Here is a 19,463-nt window from a genome sequence, read left to right as displayed (position 1 = left end):
CGGTTTTGCCGCTTTTGGGCGGAATTCAACCCAAAAAAATATTGGGAAACGGAACGGAACCCGAAGAAGAAAGGTCCGCCAACAATGACAGTGAGACCGGGAGAGTGAGAGAGAGAGAGAGAGGGCACCCGAAACGGAATGCGATGTGGAGTTTCGAACGGCTTTGTTATTCCGTCGCTTCTAACTCGCCGCGGCTTTGGCAAATTTACTTACGCAATCTGCTCCGTTCCGGCAGCTCGCGGTTCGATTTTAGTTGATCAAATCTCGGCGCTGCGTCAAAACGGACAGAACGGTTCGAGAGGTCGCCCCGCCAGTTTGTGATGATTAATCAAAACCCAACAAGCCACTCTGCTGGACACGCTGCTGGTAAGGGAAAAGAGTTTAACCACTTCCTGGACACACTGCTCCCTAAGGTCCTGGGGGCCGTGTTCCTGTAGGAACCTGCCGTGTTCCATTAAATTGGGCCCCGGGTCGTTGTGTACACTCTCTGTTCCACTTTTATAGCGCTTCCTTTTATGCGTTTTGCTTTCGCCCGCGTAGAGCTTGTTGCGGGACCCTCGAAAAGCTGCGCCCCAATGGCGCGTGTCCTTCGCGGCAAAGACGTTTATGATGGCACCACCACCACCGCCGCCGGTTTTATCACCGAATCTGTGGTAGTAAATGTTGTTTTCATGTGAAATTGATTTTAAAATGGTTTCTTGTTAACCGCGTGCTCCCGGGCCGGCGCACCGCACCGGCGTGTGAAGGTGGTTCCGGAACGACATTGCGCCAATTTCGTTTCGTTAACTGCAACTTACGTTGTTAAGCCGAGAAGCATGTCGTGCCGTCTTCACGCTTCGCTATTTCCCTCAGGCCCCGAATAATTTTATAATCGGAATATGTTCCTCCTTCTACGTTCGTTTGTTTTTTTTGCGGGCCACGCTCGCCGAATTGTACCACGCGGACACTGATTGGCAAAGCGAATTAAACATCGCAAGATTGATTCATTGGACTGTCCACACTGGCCGCGCAGTGGGTCGAGGGTTGTCATAATTAACATTCAGACAGACCGGGAGATACACTTTGTAATCAATCTGACATTTCTCCCACATCGGCTGTCGGCGCGTTCGTGGCGCTCGTTTTCGTGACGCCTGGACGAACGTCCTCGAGAGTCCTGTGGCGCTGTTGCGCGCTGAGGTGAGATAATTTTATTCATCATGGTTTTCTGTGTGTGCTGTCTTCTCTCCCGCGCTCTCTCTGACTCTGTCGCACTCCCGGCAGCACCAGTCAGCCATTCCGTGAAGAGTCATCAGCACGCGCGCGTCCGTCCGTGATCGGTGGCCACAGAGTGACATGTACCGTCGTGGCGCGGGATAAAGTTTTCCGATCTGCTTGACAGGTTTGATCCACAGTCTCTGCTCCGTTTTTATTCTCTCACTCTCTCACTCGCTCTGTCACTCTCATTCAGTATTTGGTCTTTTTCTCGTTCAACTCGATCTTTATCTGCCCCCCGACGGGGGTGCTATCGTCGCTGGTTAAACGGATGAAACACTCATGGCTGTACCATTTTTTTTTGTCATGCCCTTTCTCGTTCCGAGTCGACCATTGGCCAGGGCCAGGGAGCGGTTGACGAGGGGCCGGGTACAAGAGAATATTTTATTACCATCCGTCGTTTAACAGATTTATCATCAGGCCCGCGAGGGTGAGCGAGTTCCACGCTTTGGAAGTGCTGGAAGCCCTTGGAATCGGAAGCCAGCGGGCACCGGGATTATGCGAACGAGCGAGAGGCAAGAGGGACACACCACATAAATCTTGTCCCATTTACGGTCGTCCATCGGTCCGTACCCGGCCAGCTCACTCCCTCGGGCACGCTCTCTCGCTCACCCAAAACCCGGCCGCCGCTCCGAAAATGCTGCCGAAGGTGGTAGGTGGTGGTTGGTCGAAGGGGCGCGGGTCGGGTCGGGTTGGTGGGACGCGCGTGATGTGATGAGTGTTTGACATGCATATTTTCTGTTGTTGCGTTTGTTTTCGATGCCCCTTCAATGGATCCGTTTTCCCGGGCCCCGGTGGTGGCCCGCTTTTCCCGCTCGCAGGTTTTCCTCACCCGTCGCCGGAAAATTCTGGACACCGGAAGAGCTCGTACGGGACGAAGCGGGACAATGATTAGAAAGCAATTTCCGATGCGAGAATTATGCTGCCCGTCTATTGCGAAGGCAAATGATGACATACCGTACACAACACCGGGTCCAGGCACTTTCCGTCGACGGCTGTGTAACACGATGGTCGTGTCGCTTCCCCCGCCCGCCCACACACACAGAGCGTCTTCCGTATGAAGTGCTTCCCGCTCGGTGAAGAGTGTAGTGTTTTCCCTTGGCGGAAGAAGTTTCAATGTTTCAATTGCTGGGAAATCGCCTTCAGCGCCCCGCCAACCGATGTAGGGGCCGCGACCGATTGACATTTCCTGTACCGGGAAGAGGGGTTTTCTTGGACGCTCCGAGACTTGGGGACACCCCAAGGCCGGGGTTTTTATGACTCATGTTGACTCGTTTACATAAAAGTGCGGCTTAACCGTACGGAATAGTGGCCGCATCGCTTGTTGGGTGTTTCTTAAGAAAAGGCAGCATATTATGCCGTTTTGGTTTTCAGAGTGGCCTGTAAACTGTAAGCCACAAAAAATGCCCAGGATCCGGATTGGAGTTTATCCAGGTTTAGGTTTAAGGCAATTTCCGATCAACAGATGGCGCACCAAGCGTCATCTGTTGAACAGAAACTGGGCAGAATTCGTCTGAAGCCCGAGATGAAAAGTGGTACTAATATTTTGGTAGATGATGGTGAAAGATGCCGTACCCGTTAGTTTTTATCGACGGTGATTTTCTGAGAAACGTTTGTACGAATTCGTTCATACGATTCGTTCGTTTTATTCTGATTAGTGTCCTTTCGACTTCATTCCACTAATTGACTGTTTATTGGTGCTTAATGCGCCTCCAATAATTCCCTGTGTTCCAGGCCAATCTTTGGACTTCTCCTTCTTGCCCTTCACTCGCTCTTCTTTTTCCATCGTTTAACATTCTTTGGAAATTCACAAAGTCATCTGTTTATGATTGTCGACATTCGTATTAAATTTGAAAGTGAACATGACATTTCGAAGTGGCAAATTTCAATCGATTTCAAGACAATCAGTTGGTATATGTTTCTCAAAATAACGCAAAAGGGATGAGGGAAACGTTCACAATGGCCACACTCTTACAAAAACAACAATTGTTGGGACTCGCAACAACCAACCTTCAGTCTCTGTTCAGTCAGTTAATCTGCACATCATCATCAACAAACTATCATCGTTTTTGAATTATGTGTTCCAACCGAACCGCTTGCTACGATAGTTCGCTGACGATGCTTCATTCACCCCTTAACCCGCCTCTGCGCACCCGACGATTGCTTTCGTTCACTCCATCGCCTACTTCTCCTTCTCCACGATCTCTGACGGCGGCGGCGGCTGTGTCGAGTGCGCGTATCAATTCGGTTCATTAAATGTTTACACACGACGCACTTCTCGATGGGATTGAAGGCGGGAGAAGGACACTGGGGCGAGCGGAGCCCCGGGACGCTATGTCGCGAGTGCTTCCGGGAAGATTCAGCCGCCGACGAAGGTGGGACGCAAAGGGCGCGCAATATCACCCACGCCGGCGTGAGCTGAGTGCCTCGGGTCCGTTTGTTTGTGTTGGTGCCGAGATGGGCATGTATGCGTGCCCCAAAGCGGTGTGTGTGCGTGAGTGACGCACGGTCGGCTGTGTGAGTGTCCTTCGTGTTCACGCATGCGTCGAGGTGAGAAGTGAGTGGTTGTTGGTGAGAAAATAATGTCATCCGCGTGGCTCGCAATCGGGGCTTTTCTCTCTCGCTCGCTCGCTCTCTCTCTCTCTCTCTGTTCCGTTCCTTGTTGTTGGCCCATTTGGTTAAGTGCTATAATAATGCTCGGTAATATTCCTGTCCCTTCCCTGCCGCCTCCTCAGCAGCCGTCCCAGCATAAAGTCAGAGGACGGTGAGAGAGTGAGAAACTCGCTCGGCTCGCTCCACCGGCAAAACAAGGACAGCCGACCGGAGACCGTGCATCCTTCGTCCTCACTTCGCGCCCAGAGCGTGTCTTTGGCACCCTTTTATCCGGCAGTTGCTACAATCCGCGCGGAGATGGAGATCCTGCGGGGCGGCGCCGTTAAGCTGTGTGTTCGCTCGAATTACAAACCGTGTACGCGGCCACCGGCCGGGACGGGAAGCGGAAGTGAGCCTTTGTTTGGTTTTGCGATTTTTAAATACCGGAGGCCGTTGCCATTGTTTGGCTCACCGTTTGATTAACCCACAGCCCGTTAGTTAATTAATTAAATCAATTAAAATTCGATCCGATTGAGCCTGTGGCACCTTAACTCACCGAACGGGGAACCGGGATAGTTTAGACACTTTGACGTACGATGACAAATTAACATCTAAACGGGATTTAAGACTAAGCCAGACTTCGAATCAGCATCATGTTTAGAACTCTTGTTAAACGTGAATGTGCGATGGGAACAGCGCCTCCCTCTAATGGGTTCGCAATGCTCCATCCGGCCATCAAACTAATGTTATGACCCTAAACGGAACGCGCGAACCAGCGAGGTGGCAAAATGGCACGGCTTTGCCCGCCAAACAGACATTTAAATTAATTTCACCCTCGATTACGTGCGGCCCTCTACGGTGCCGGTGTACTTGTCGCGTGAAGAAAGGACACATCGCCCCAGCCCGAAGGACCTACGGCTGGGCTGGCTGGGGGACGTTGGCTCACCCTAGCACCCTTGCTACTCTAGGGGGCGTCGGTCGGTTTCATGATTTTTCTTTCGTTTCGCCAATTCCACAACCTTTCTTTTCCGACCCCTCGCCGGGTGGGAGGGCCAACATTAACCGCCTACGACGGGGCAGATAAGGGCCGTACAGCGAGATAGGATTAGATTACAGAAGGTTTCGGTGTCGTCACATTTGCTACTCCCTCTGGGGCCGCCCGATGGGGTCGCCCGATGGGGCCAGATGATCCCTCCTACGGACCAGCACCCACCTCGAGTAGCACCTCGTTTGGCATTTAGTTTTCACTGTCACGTTAATCATGTAACGGTGAACCATTTGGCGGACTCACTCCCGGGTGGGTGGCGGGTTTTCACATTCGTTATTCACCCGCCACGATGATAATTCTCTTCTGCGACAGCGTGATAGAGAGAGAGAAAGGGAGACAGATTCCCTCAAAAGCATAGATGTGAATTGCATATTTCGCCGATCCACCACCAGCACTGACTGCCGGTTAGGCGCGGCTACAGAATCGGGTTGATTCCAGCTAATTAACCAATTAGAGGGCGCGCGCTTCTTTGGCCCGTAGAATATCTGCTCATCGTGTCCTGGTGTCGTAGGCGCCTGCCGAGAGCGCACAGATAAGTCCGCTTATGCATAGCTCATTACGGTGGAATCGCTCACTTGAGCCCTTATTAACTTATTTATCGGCCGGGAATTTATTATTGTGCAGGAGGAGGGAGCCCCCAACAAATGTACTTGAGATCCGCTTAACGTAAAACTTAATGTCCGTTAATCCGGTGCGGCATATCTTAAGAAGCTGGCTTTTCCATCGGGCCGCAGGTGCTCCCGGGGAATTTCCCGGGGCGGGGAACCGAAACGAAAGCGGCAAAACTCATTTGCTAGACCGGTAAAGACAGACTGTAGAAACACGTCCATCGACGCCATATTTTGTGGCCGACGGCGTGCGGTATGATAACTTCTACTGGCTCCGAAGCGTTGGGGGCAAAACTATACATGTAAAGTACACACCAATCATCGCATTTTCATTTTGCAACCCCACCGAAGCCGCACACCGGACTTTATTTTCCGGGATTCGTCGGGGCCACAAACTCTAGCCTTGTGTGCGCTCGGTGAACATCGTCCTATGCTCCGTTGGACAGAGAGACAGAGACAGAGAGAGAGAGAGAGACGGTGCGTCCTGGACGTCAAGTGTTTGATTACCAGACGGCTCCCAGGCGACGGCTCACACTCGGTTTGGTGAGTTTCGGAGCACAAAAAACAAGGACCTCACGAGCCCCAACCGGATCTCGCAAGCGGTGGCGTTGCATTCTCGGCGGATTGAACAGTTCATGGAACGATTGGCTTGCGAGGTTGCCTCAGGGAACCTCAGTTTTGGACCTCAAACAGATTGCCCTCGGGGACCCGCCGAAGGACTTTTCTCCAGCAACACCCGGGGTGGGTATTGAAATGAATTATACAAATCAACTCGACCATCGACAATAAGAAGTGCCAGCGGTGACCGTGTCAATCAATCGTGGAAAGGAACTCCCAGAAAACACGCACCGAAGACCCTGGCTTCCGGCGTGTTCCGGAGGGCCGGCCAGCTAGCGGAAGTGTTGCGGGCCGCTCTTCCCAACCGTTTATCCCAATCCACATCGGCACCGATGTGAGTTTTCCATCCTTCAACAACAACAAAAAAAAAATCCGGGATGGTTGCAGAAAACGGTAGAGAATTTTTGAAGTGTGTCTCGACGGTATCGTTCACCGAAACCGGGTGGCCAGAGGGTGGGCCCGGATGGGGAGAGGAGTAGTTCATGTTTCGGCTCAGGACTCGAGCGGCAGAAATCTCGACAGTTCGGAAATGGAGCTACCGCCGCCGTCTGCCTGGTGGAGCACGGTTCCACGGTACCGTACGTTCCGCAACGTCAGGACTCGGGAAATCACAATATGGTGGAGGCCCAACCTGGCCCGATCCGACCTACGCTACGTACGCTTTTCAAGGTGAGTAGTGCGTTGCCGGAACCGGCGGGGGGCCGGTACGTCCGGAAAATGGCAGAAGTTGGGAAAGCTGTCTGCAAACAGTGCCCCCAGGGAGGGCCGCCAGGGTTCAGGTGCAGAAATGCGCAGCCCACCACCCACCAGGACCGCCCCCCCGGGGGATGTCAACTCTTCCCCGGTTCCTGGCCGCTGGTGTTCGATTGCGAAATTCGAGCGCTTTCAGAGCGGGGGAAATTAGATTTTCCAACGGCGCGTTTTGGACAGTTTAGCAAAATATTTACATTTCCCGGACACGTTTGCTGCACGGGGGCGCCTCGGTCCGGGTTGCGTGAGTTTAATGGCCACGAGACAGAAGGCACGGATAGTCAGAGGGCGGCACACACACAGGAAGTCGTCCTTTGTGAGTGAAATTCGAGGAAAGTCGGAGCAAAAGGTCGGGCCCGTTCTCGGTGGTGAAAGGTTGCCAATTCTTGCGACGAACATCAGCAACTCTTGAGGGGCCGGGCAATCAATAGCAGGTTTTTGGGCGTTTGCTTTCGGCAAGTTCCGGGCAAGATTTCAGATTGTCAGTGCATCGATCGCGCACCCTCTGCCTCTTGTTGATTTAGCTAAACGTATTGCTGTGGGGCTTATAAAAGAAGGGAAGGACTCACTGCGGATGGCACCATTTGGGGAAACAAATTGCAAGCTTTAGCGAAAGAATTGGGACTTTTTCGCGTCCAAATGAAAACTGTGGTGCGCTCCGCTAATCGGCTGCCAGGGCCGGAACCACCAACCAGTCCAGCCAGCCAGCCAGCCAGCCAGCCAACCTACGGCAGTCTAATCGACACGATAAGACTGCCCGTAATTAATCAAGTGTCAACCGGTGACTCGTTCATTCGACTGGATCAAACCGGGCGGCCCGACCGGCGGGTCTGGGGCAGGCTGAACAAGCGTAGCCCCAGCAGCAGCAGCCGGCGGGAAAATTTATGAACCGTTGGCCAAGAGCGGAAAAGCACACGGGGCCGGGAAACACGCTGTGTGCGCTCACATGGACCGACCCGTGGTGTCGCCGGGACCGAAAAGTGTAGCGAGCGATCTCACGTCATAAATCATCAGCTGTGTTCCGTGGCGGGGTGGCGGCCTCTGGCGGCTGATGTTGTGCCGCCGTCGTTGTTGCCGTTGACGTTGTTGATGCTTCATATTTGTATTTCCAGTGCTGCCGCCCGCCCGGAAGCGCCGGTGTTTATGAGGGTGCTGGGGCCCGCGGGTCTATGCGTGCACGCTAAAGATTAAACAAATGAGAGGGCGTCCATCTTGGGCGAGATGCTTGAACGACGACTTCCGATCGCAGTAGATAATGTTGGCCATATCTCTTTTGAAGCGCTGCGCTCAACATCGTCGTAAGTGCGAGGCGCGTTCCTCCCACCAGCCGGTTGATTGGGGATGCTTACGTTTGTTTATTTTAATGCTCCGTCTTTTATTGATCTTAATGTTTTATTTTGCTTGGAAAGATGTTAGAGGTATCGAGAGAGCGGTCAAATACTTCTTGCTACACGGGCTAGTGCTATGAAGCCATAATTTGCTAACCGATGGCTCTAGCTGGCAATTTAGCGCTCATCATAATGCTTTATCGGCAACATTGCCTTGGTTTGGGAGCTGGCAAAGGGGTCCAACTTAAAACGAAACAAGTTTTAGTCTGCAACTTACATTTCAGGCGGTTAGACCGCTTCGACTTACGAGTACGACATGGCATTGGTTTTCTGCTACCGTTTGAAGAAAACTGCTGCAGAATCCAAGTTTATGCTGAATATACGCTTCAAAACCGTGGTAATTTGACTTTTTAAATGAAAATTTTAGTGTACGGAAATGGAAGACCTACGGTTCGAGGACACTGAACTCCCAAAACTGCTGTTCGTCACGCACAAAACGAAGTCACTTCTCTATCGGATTGTGGCTGCTGATGGAAAGTTGATTCATTTTGCGTTTGGTGGGAGCCGAGGGGTTTGCTCTGCTAAGAGCCATCCTTACCTTGTTAAAGGATTGACACCCAACGCTACCAAAAATAAGTTACTCATTTAAAGGATGTTTTGAATAAAAAACGACCACAACAGAGGGCAACTCACAGTGATTTTGTTGCATTGTAACGCTCCATCAAAGATTGGAAAACCGGTCAGGGAAACGATTAAATTATGAACTCACCAGACTCAGATCTTTCTGAACATAAACTTTTTACGTCGTCGGTTCTCTCCTTTGCTGAGCAGCGCTTCAATTGTTACGATAATGTGACAAAATGGAATAAGGTTCGCTTGGCTTCGCAAGAAGAACAATTCTTTTGACTTGACCTCCACAAATTCCCAGATAGATAGCATAATGCTGGCGATAGCTGGCGAAGGCACATGGTACTTCGATTAAATGAGAGTTTTTTCATTTTGATGCAATAAACGTGTGTTGACTGTGTTGTCATGGTTACAGTGCATTGTGCCAGAATGGTTCGTTTTCGAAAGGTACCCAGCAAAGGCAATGTGTGCTTCACATTATTTTACAAACATTCTAAAAAGATGTCATCGGAAAGTTAATCAAACAATTAATAGAATAATTATAGCAAGTTGAATATATAATAATTATTCGTCGAACAGTATTGGGTGGCCATTTGCGAGACTTTTCTCATATGTAAGAAACATGAACTGAATGACTGACTGACTGAGTTATTTGATTGAGCTTTTCCCATATTTCATTCTTCAATACTCGTTACCGTTAAGTAAGTTAAGCGTTTTCCGTCATGTTTATAAGCATCTTTCGACGTATATAATATAATATAATATGTTGTTTATAATTATTACCTTAAATATGCGAAAAACTCAAACCAATTCAAAAATGAGCATACCTCAACGAATATGGTAATTCCGATGGAGGCGCCTGGTCGTCGAAGACAAATCAACATTTCGATGTTCGCCTAATTTGTTTAAATGCTTTGCCCAAAATCTTTATTGATCGTCATTAGCTCGTCGTGTGGAAATCATTTCGAACATTTCGTTTTTAGACAATTCATCAACGAATCCCACAGGCACACGTGGCTCCGAACATGATGGCGTGACCGCCTTGCTGCAGGATTAAACGATATTGATATACTCGAACCCGAGGCCCAGGCTTTGCCCAAAAACACGGACACGGATTGCGCGAATAATAAATCATGCTCAGCTTCGGCCGGCCAGCAACATATTGACAGCGGGGCTCAAAAGTGGTCACCGAACGACGGGATTGTCGGTGCCGGGCCCCAAGCTGTTTCCGCTACGTCACTGTCATTTGCTAGCTTCCTGGTGTGTGGTGGGCCCACACCGAGGTCCGATCGCTTCGGGTTGTCAAAAGGAGGCAACGAAAGAGTAGAAAAGTGTACGGCTCAACATCACATCCGTCGGGGGGGGGTCAAAGTCGGGGTAGCTTTCCGCTAGCAGCCACACCACCCCCCGGTCCTGGCCCCGGACGATTGCCGTGCGAAGTTTGATCAAACGGTGAACGGTGCTGTGTGGCAGTGATTTTTCCGCCCTTTCGATGCATATTTTTTGCGGTAACATTTCCTCAGGATCGCGCGTGACGAGTGCCGGCGGAGAGAATAATATATTCATTGCACTTCTGCTCCGCATGTACTCGGCGAGACGGCAGACAGGTGAATAAAATCCGCTCATATGCGAAAAGCTTAGGCGCATGATTATAATCGTCAACTTCTCGTCGCCAGCCAGCCAGCCAGCGCGCGATGTTTGGATCTCGTCACTCAACTTTCATCGACTCCTTCCGTTTTTTGTGCCACTCCAAAAGGACCGACGCTCCGTCCGTTCCGGGGATAAGCGAGCGCCCTGGATAAGCTGTCCCGGACCTGAAAGGAGGAGGATGAATATGTAATATTGCGCTGTGCGCGGCGAATGAAATGGAAATTTTACCATTTGTGCCGAACCCACCACACACATACGTGTTCCGGCACAGAACGGAGTTTGCAACGGGTGCGCCGGGGTCTCCTGTCCCATTTCTTGCCCCCCTTGCGGGTGTGTCCCCTTTTCTCATTTGCATTCACCGAAAGGACCGTTGGATTCTCACCGTTTCGACGCCCGTCCTATCGATCGACACTCTCGCGGTCAGGTCGAACTTTAACGATCGGCATTAAACTTTGTCCTCCCTGTCACGTGTGGTGTGGTGGTGCAGTGGAAAGGTGTGGACCGGCGCCCGTGGTGTGGTGGTGCCTTTGAAAACAATATTGAAAAAAGTTTTTCCATCTCACCGTAACTAGTCCTGCGAGGCAAAATAGTGCGACACCGGGACATAACTTGCGCTTAGTGATTAGTTCTCTTCCCGGCACCGCGCCCAGGAGTTTCAGGCCATGCTGCCAAGCTTAGATACTAGAAAATTATATTCGGCACTGACATACAGTCCGAGCACTTTGACCAACAGCTTCTTTGCAGTCGTTTGAATAAAATAGTTTTGTGTCGGTCCCATAGCTTTCTTTCCGTGTCTCGCTCACTCGCTCTCTTTTGCGTATTAACGAGGGCAACCGAGGACTAACTGTTGCCCGAGCCACAAGCAGTGCCCGCTAAATGACAGCTAATGGTGCTGATGAAATTCTCTTATTAGCGCTCGTCTGCGTCATCCTGCGCCGTACGCGGGTGCTGGCCACTGAAATCCGGACACCATCACTAGCGGGAAAAAATGGGACCAGATAAGAACGGAAAAAGCAAAACGTGCTCTCCACAAATACTCCGGAGTCATAGCGTTGTGAAGTCAACCACAAGCTTCGTTCGTGTTTTTCTGTTGGGCGCCCTTCGGTTTTATCCAGTCTCTTGTCGGTTGCCCTTTTATGTGTCGGTGTTTGGATGGTTCTTTTTTAGTTAAACAGTTTCTAACAATGCGCTTACCGCTTCGAAGACTGTTTTTGAACATTCCACAATTTAGGAACAAAATCAACGCTAACCCGCGTCGGGCAGCACAACAAATATGGCAGCTCCCCGTTCGACAAGGCGTTCTGAATTTAGTTGGTATGGGCTGCTCTCGCGCAGTAATGCAATATAAGCAAAGGCAACGATAAGGGAGACAATTTAGCTAAACAGGGTCAGGCTTTAGAGGGTGACATGGAGGGTGTCAAGCGAGAACTCCACCCTCAGGAATATTTCCACTTCACCTATTGGTAATGAAACCATTCACAAACTAGTCAATCTGCTACAAAAAACAAAACAACAATACTGTTTGAGTAGGAGTGTTTTTGTTAGAATGGCCAAAATCGAGTGTGGAGATGTCATTAAATATTTGTTTTTGAAGGGCAATACGCCATTGTAAAATTTTAGGCAACGGAATTTAAACATGGTCGTCAGAGTTCGGGACGTCCAAATGTTGCAACTAGCGGCGAAAACATCTCCAAATTTCATCAAATGGTGCTAGACGACCACCGAGTTATTTAATGGTGATAGTAGAGGTTATGAACAAATATTTTGAAGAGAAAAGGTATTATTTTTCCAATCACTTTTAGAACTGATAAAAAAGATAGATGCATCACTGCGAAAACTCAGAAATTTTTCAAGTCCTTCTTGTACATCATCAACATTTTATAGCCGAACCTGGCCTATCCAGTAGTGGTAGAAATGCCACATGTATCTTACAAACACAATTTAATTAAGTTAGATTAAGTTACATATACAAATTTAATAAATACCGCCCAGTCCATTTGTGTAAAATAAAAACAGAAAACAAATATTGCATTTTCCAAACCGTTGTAACAACCTGCAAACCTACCGAAACCGTGACGTAGAGGTTTTCGCATGACCCGACACAAAAAGAAAACGGAACCGATTTTATCACCGATCCAGCCGAAGGCGAAAATCAAATAAACCATCCCACCCATCGAGCGCACCAAAAAGGAAGAAGGTTAAACGAAACAAACTTCGGGCTGCGGGCCGACCGTAATCGTCACTTCCGCCGAGCCGAGGCCGAGACCCATAATCTGCCACCAATGACCGATGGCCACTTTACCTCAATCGCTGACAAAATTGGCGATTGGCGATTCCGCTGCTGTCATCGTCACCGACGCGTGGTGTTCGACGTTCGAGAAAAGTGGGTAACCAGGTTTTCCCCGGACAGGCCGAGAGAGAGAGAGAGCGAGAGAGCGAGAGAGAGAGAGGGAGGGGCAGAACGGGGAATAAATCCTTGGGAAATTGGGAGCTTCAGGAGCCCACTCGCCCGCGATTGAAGTCCCTCCGGAAGAAAAGGAGGCAAAAGTAAGACATATGACGCCGCAAAATCGCCCGCAGGAAGGAAGGAAAATCGAATCCTACGCAGGGCAGGGCACGCAGAAAATAGCAGCCGCCGTTGCCGTCCACCGTCCCGTTACTGGGGCAGGCAGGGCGGAAATGTAATGAAGATTTATGATTCCGGCCACACCGAGTAACGGTCCAGGGGCTCTCGTTCTTCGAAGGGCTGCTGCGTGATGTGGCTCCTGCTGCCGAACGTCTTCGGTTCGATGGCTTTCTGTGGGCCACGACGTGCCCAAAACACACGTTCACCAACACCGATCCGTCCCGCGTCGTCGTTGTCGGTTCACGCACCGAGCACAGCACCTTGTGCTCCGCGGCAGTTTCCCTCCGTCTGGCGCATCCCTCGAGAGATTCCTTCGATCGGCCCCAATCTCTCCCCGACGGTTCTCCCCAATTTCTGGTGAGATATTGTAATTATGGCACTAGTTTGACCATAACTTACTTGGAAGCGGCGAAGAACACTGTGGGCTTTCTGGATTCACGACGCTCTTTTAAATGTTAATTAAGGGAAGCAGAATGGCTTGAAGGGGGAGTCCACTTCGATCAATCGAGTTTTTCATCCGAAATTTCCCGCTTCGCAATTTCCAGTGGCCGATGGCCATTCAAACACCGTGGCACCCCCAATTCAACTCTCTCTCTCTCTCTCGAGTGTTTTGGGGATTTATTTTAAGCAAAAGCAAGCAGTTAAGCAACGTAACGGTCGGCATCCGAGGTTTTTCCGATTTCCGTCCACCCGACACTGCTGCCGACGGTGGGAAAAGTTTTCAGTGCTCAAACCAGAAACACGGTACGAGACGAGCTTTTCCGCGTGGAAAAGCGACGAATACTTCTGCCTACTTACGGCCCAAGCAGTTCGGTCTTCGGTGCACGTTTCCTCGAACGGCGGCCCAAAGGTTGTCACAGCGCTGGTTCCAAACAAATTCGAAAGGTTCGGAAAAATTCACTTCATTGCTAATGCCCAGCGCGCGCGCTCCGTGTTTTCCCGGGATGCGGCTTGAGAATCAATTTTCCACCAACGAGCCCCGAGCCCAAGCGTCCGAGCCGCCGGTGCCGGCGGTCTAACTACCGGTGGCGGTGGTGTCGTCGTCGCCTTCAAGGATCCATTTTCTCCCGTGTCTTGGGAAAAGGAAAAGCGAGGAAAACCAACCCATTCGATCCGCAACAAACATAAAAGCGGGTGCTGTCTCCGTAGCACCGGCACTCCAGGGGGAACGAGGACACCTCCTTGCGGTGGACCGTTACCGTTGTCGCCGTCGGGCGAAAGAGAGAAACTCTGCGCACGCGAGAGAGAGAGAGAGAGCGCGGGCACACAGATGGATAGATTGAGAAAATAGCAAAATAGGAAGAGTAAATAACGGTGGAGCAGCGAATCGTCCTCGTGGGCGACTGAAAAATCGCCACAAGGACATGGCACGGGGGATTGGGTGCCGACCGGCTTCCGAACAGATTCCGAACCCCTTTCGAACCACAGCGCCCTCCGTTCACCGTCCAAACGGGACCGAGTAAGACCACACGGGGCCGGGTTAAGGAGTTTCGCTGGAAGAAGGATCCGAAAGTCATCCGTATCGACCTTCCTGGATTTTTCCGGCCAGCGCTGGCCAGCGGTGGGAAGTGTGTCCCGAAGGACCGCCAGCCCTCCCGGTTCCCCCTGTTCTCTGTGTATCACTTTCCGGTTGTTTATTGATGTGATTAGGGAAGGAAAATTCGCCGTTTTTCTGTCGCTTTTCACTCCAGCGCGCGCACCCGTGGCCCCCTGTCCGGGTCCGGAGTTGACAAAGGTTCCGCTGGCGCGAAATGCCGCCCCGACACAAAGGCACCGGAATTGAACCACTTCGCCGTGCTGCTTTATTGGCATTCGGCTAGGCCGGCGGTTATTATGTTGGGCTTCGGGGAGGCCACCGATGTGATGGGGATTTTATGCTGTGTGGCTAAATTACTTGTGATTAATTGAAAACCCGCTACCGTCGACGCCACCGTGGCCGATTAATAGACGCCCCGCGCTCGCTCGTTCGCTCGCCCGGGATGAATATGATCAACTTCCGCACATCTGGTGGCTCTAGTGCCCGGAAGTGTGTCATCTTTACGAGCTAACGCGCAAATATAGCTGGTGTTTTAGGCGTTTATGATGATGGTGATGACGGCGATAAGGGTTGGCGAACGCGGATGATGATTTTGGAAACGCAGAACTTGCAGCCCCAAAATGATATCGTTTCGGGAAGGGGTGGCCATAAAGCGTGCCAATCCTGTAATGGCCAGCTAGAGTGGGGCACCCTCTTCATATCGTTTTTAATTGAGCAAATATTTACTCTGTCCGGATGTATCCCGGAAGTTCCGGTCCGCTTTTTGGGAAGTCCACTGTCAAGTTCAAATCTTTGGAAATGTTACTTAAGTCCAGCTACTGAGCAACTCAGTTTTATATATTTTTACATTTATTGTCAAGTACGTTAATATTACGACGCATTTCAAAGAGAATGCCGCGATCGGTTAACGTCTCGTTTTGCGCTCCAAGAATGGCTGGGGCTATTGAAAACTCGACATAAACGGTGCCTAAGACTTATGCAACTATAACATAAGTTTGGCATTCAAAAACTTTTTATTTTCTTGAGACTCTCTATTATTTGTTACATAAAATTGTTACTTCGAAGAACGAGTCGCTTCTAAAGACAAATAAAAAATTGAAAGAAGTGCGCTAGTCCAACCCGGGGGCAATTGATTAAAATGTAAGGATAATTGGATTAATTACTGATTCCAGCAGCTGCACTGGCAAGAATGTAGATGGTAGCATTAGTTATAAGCATTGATTCCACCAAGAAAAGCGTGTCGCTGGCCGCCGGTTGAATCTCTTGCCATCGCCCACCAGGCGTCTCCACGGATTGATGGGCTTCCGTTTCTTCCCTGCCCGGCCACCGATTCGAGATACAAGTTTACTCCCTACGCCATCACGCTAACGCGTCGATAGATATCAGCGTTAGCTCCTATCGGGAATCGGCCACTTCCGCTATCGACAACGGGCCGTGTTCAACAAGCCGATTACGACGAATCGTTACCCAAAGTCCCGCGTCAGTGGCGGGTGTGAGTAGTTTATCCTCACATTCTGACGGCGGCAACAAACTGGCCAATAAAAATGCTCAACCCACGCCAGCCAGCCATGTTGCGATTCTTGTTGCGTAAACTTTGCCTCTAATCTCGGACCGCATTGGGTTCAGATCCAACGCGAGCGAGCGAGAAAAGTCCCCACAGGCCAACCATTGCAATGGTTGGAAAATGATTTTCCCGACATGTTCCTCTCACGCCCGGTGAGCTGGCTCTCCGGCGACATATGTGGCCATCCTGTGTTCTCGAGCCATTCAAATATTCTCTCTCTCTCCCTCTCTCTCTCTTACTCTCACTGTCAGTTTGATTACACAAAACTTGTAGGATTATATTTCCCGGTTTATACCGAACGCGCAGTGCAAACACTGGCGAAGGCACACTGTCGGGCCATGACGACGCGCGAGACCCACTGTGTGATGTGCACAGAGCACAACCGGAGAGGATTTTCGGATGTTAACAAAATCAAACTCATTTCCGCAAATTGACGCTCGGCCGGAGGATTTTCCCCTGCCGACGACGAGCACACAGCAGCCGGGAAAACGGCAAGGGTTCGGCAGAGGACCGTGTTGCACCGACCCGAACCCGTGAAGAAGCTGGCAAGACCGTAGGGATGAAGGACGCGCCGGCGTCACATTGAGCCGGACGACGACGAGGACGAGGAAGCCACATTTGGCTGAAGTGCTTTGTTGATGCCGCGTTCTTCATCTCGACGCCGTAGCCATGGCTATGTGTTGGCTGCATATTTAATGTTGCTCAAATATACCTGTGCCTGGGCCCCGGTACCTGGTACGGCTTGGTGCTCCCATCCTAAACTTTTCGCAGTTCGCATGTGGAAACTACTCCTTGCTTGCATCCCGACAGCCCCGTTCCAAGGGAAAACACTCGCCATTTTGGGCCACGAAAATTGTGTAAAGTTTCCTACCGGCATCGGTTCGGTCGGTAGCAAAACCTGAAGTCAATCTTTGTCCTCCCGGTAGCCAGCCAGGCCAGGCCATTGTGTTTGTAACTTTTTGGTCGTTTCCAGTGTCGGCTCCATAGCTCGTGTATTCAAAACTGTATCACATCAGTCGCATTGCTGCCAAGAAAATGTTTTAGTTGTCAAATAAATCTGTCACCTTTTACTAAATAAATCAGTACACCCTTTTTGGGGACCAAAACAATTGTTTATCTATCTTTGAACGATTGTTTTTAGTTGATCTTGTTGCAACATTCAACAAACATTCTCTTTTGCCCTGCATCTTGATCATCACCGCTTGATCACTGGCTACGGATGAGTTACACCGATTTCGTTACAGCGATGGAATAAACAAACGGTTCCCAGCAGCGCCGGAACGTTCCAAAAAAAAGAAAAAAAAGATTAACAGTGAATGTTAACTCTTCCGTAGCAGGTGAGAGCCTGGTATTCGGTTCGGCCGCTGTCCGGTAGCGATGAGGCGAAGGGTGTGTCTGTATTCCGTTCCACTTAGCAGTGGCGATGTGTAACATGACGCGCCTTTTTTGGAATGCGTAAACATCTTTCGGGCTTCTTTCGGAGAAGATGCTTCATTAGCAGCAGTCGCGTTGGGCAGTAGCCGAATCAGGAATCCGGTTGGTCCGAAGCGAGACGGCGTGTGACAAATAACCTAGCATGATCGGTTTTCTGATGTCTTTTAATATGTTGGCACGTCTTGCTCGAACGCCTTGTCGCCTTCCTTCCGGCTTGAGTTACGATAACCCTTCGTAATCTACTTCTTGAAATCTAATGATATTATTGTTGAAACCGAAATCCCAGAAGCAGACATTGTTGATAACACAACAATTATCACCCCAGAGCGAAAAACATAAGCCACCAGAAACGAGTCCATCAGTTTTAGGGCTGCGGAACCAATTTTATTACACAACTCTGTCTCTTTTTGGCTGACTGAAATTTTTTGTTTCGCTTGCGCTCACTCAATTCTGGTCTCTTTCTTCTTGTATTATCTCTTTCTCTCTTTTTCTGTCGCTCTGGCTCGCTCGAACGGATTCTTCAGTCTCCAACGCCCATGCAGCTGTTCCCAGGCCGGGGCTATCCGGTCCGCGGTGGGTCACGAATGAAGAGGATGCTGCCCATTGATCAGAGCAAACAGCAAAAAAGGTACCACCGTCAAAAAGCGGCCAAGACCGCAGCAGAACAGCATAAAAAGTTATTACAGCGCGGCGTTAAGTACAGTTAGCTCGCTCAGCTTTACTTTTGTTGTGTGCCACCATTTTCGCTGCGTACGCGCGGGACGTTCCCGGGGCCGCCAAGATCTACCATTGAGCATGCGGATGGACGTGGCGCTTGAGGTATTTTAACTTTAACCGATTCACATCTTTTTCGGCCGATTCATCTCACGTCTCACTGTGTTCCATATCAACACAATCTATCTGCCTCACCCTGGTTTACCGACTACCGGCACTTCTTAGCCATCCCGTCGATGACCCGGACTGCCGGGGCGTAATAGATTGTTTTTTATCGTATTAACCTTTTATTGCGCAGGTGAGGAAGGGTTGTCTTGCATAATATGAATACAGAGCATAAACCGTTAGATCAAAAGTATTAAAATGAGAGATATTCACATACCCGAAAGAGTGAACGAAAACAATTTGAAATAACAAAAAATAATAATAACCCCACCAGCTGCTATGCTCTTTGTTACAACGTTTCGGACCAATTACTCAGAGCAAAAACTAAAACTACAGTTATGTTTATCAGCTGTCGCTTAAAGCACCTTATCATGAACGCTATCGCCCCAACGCGAGATGATTTTAATTGAGTGATGGGCTGATTAAATAATTTCGTCGTTCTCTGGAAACCGCAGCCGCTACCAACGGCTTTTCTTTGTGTCGTGAGGAGTCGTTAGTCGAAGGTTAACTCACCGGTTAACTTGCGCTCTATCAACGGCTCTCCAATTACAGGGTTACCTGAAATTGCGTGTGTTTAAAATAAATGAATAGTTGTCTATGTAATTTGCGTATGGCTGGCAGGTCTGGATAGCGCCCGAGAGCTGGCTCAGCAACCAGGGGGTGTAGCTCAGATGGTAGAGCGCTCGCTTAGCATGTGAGAGGTACCGGGATCGATACCCGGCATCTCCATGAATCTTATTGTTTTTGCACCAAATAGACTTCGTGACGCAGTAAAAATGAAAACGATTTGCTAAATTTAGCAAGCGAGTTCGCCGTGTAGAATAATATTTCTCTGCTTCGTTATTTTGGCACGATGCTTCACCCTCTATAAATTCATTCGTTGCTAAATCCAACGGACGTTGTATTCAGATAAAAATAAAGGCTTAGTATGTAAATAAGTTCTCCATTTTG

The 19,463-nt window shown here is 49.9% G+C and overlaps 1 non-coding gene across 1 annotated transcript; it reads left to right on the top strand.

Annotated features, from left to right (window-relative positions):
• Window positions 1-19,168: 19,168 nt before the first annotated feature.
• Trnaa-agc (transfer RNA alanine (anticodon AGC)) lies at window positions 19,169-19,241 on the top strand. The gene has a single exon. It is a non-coding gene; the product is annotated as a tRNA-Ala (tRNA).
• Window positions 19,242-19,463: the final 222 nt, after the last annotated feature.

Source organism: Anopheles bellator, chromosome 2, assembly GCF_943735745.2.
Source record: "Anopheles bellator chromosome 2, idAnoBellAS_SP24_06.2, whole genome shotgun sequence".
In the NCBI taxonomy this organism is placed as follows: Eukaryota; Metazoa; Arthropoda; class Insecta; order Diptera; family Culicidae; genus Anopheles; species Anopheles bellator.
Note: the sequence above shows the minus strand (reverse complement) of the source record. Positions and strands in the feature narration are given on the sequence as shown.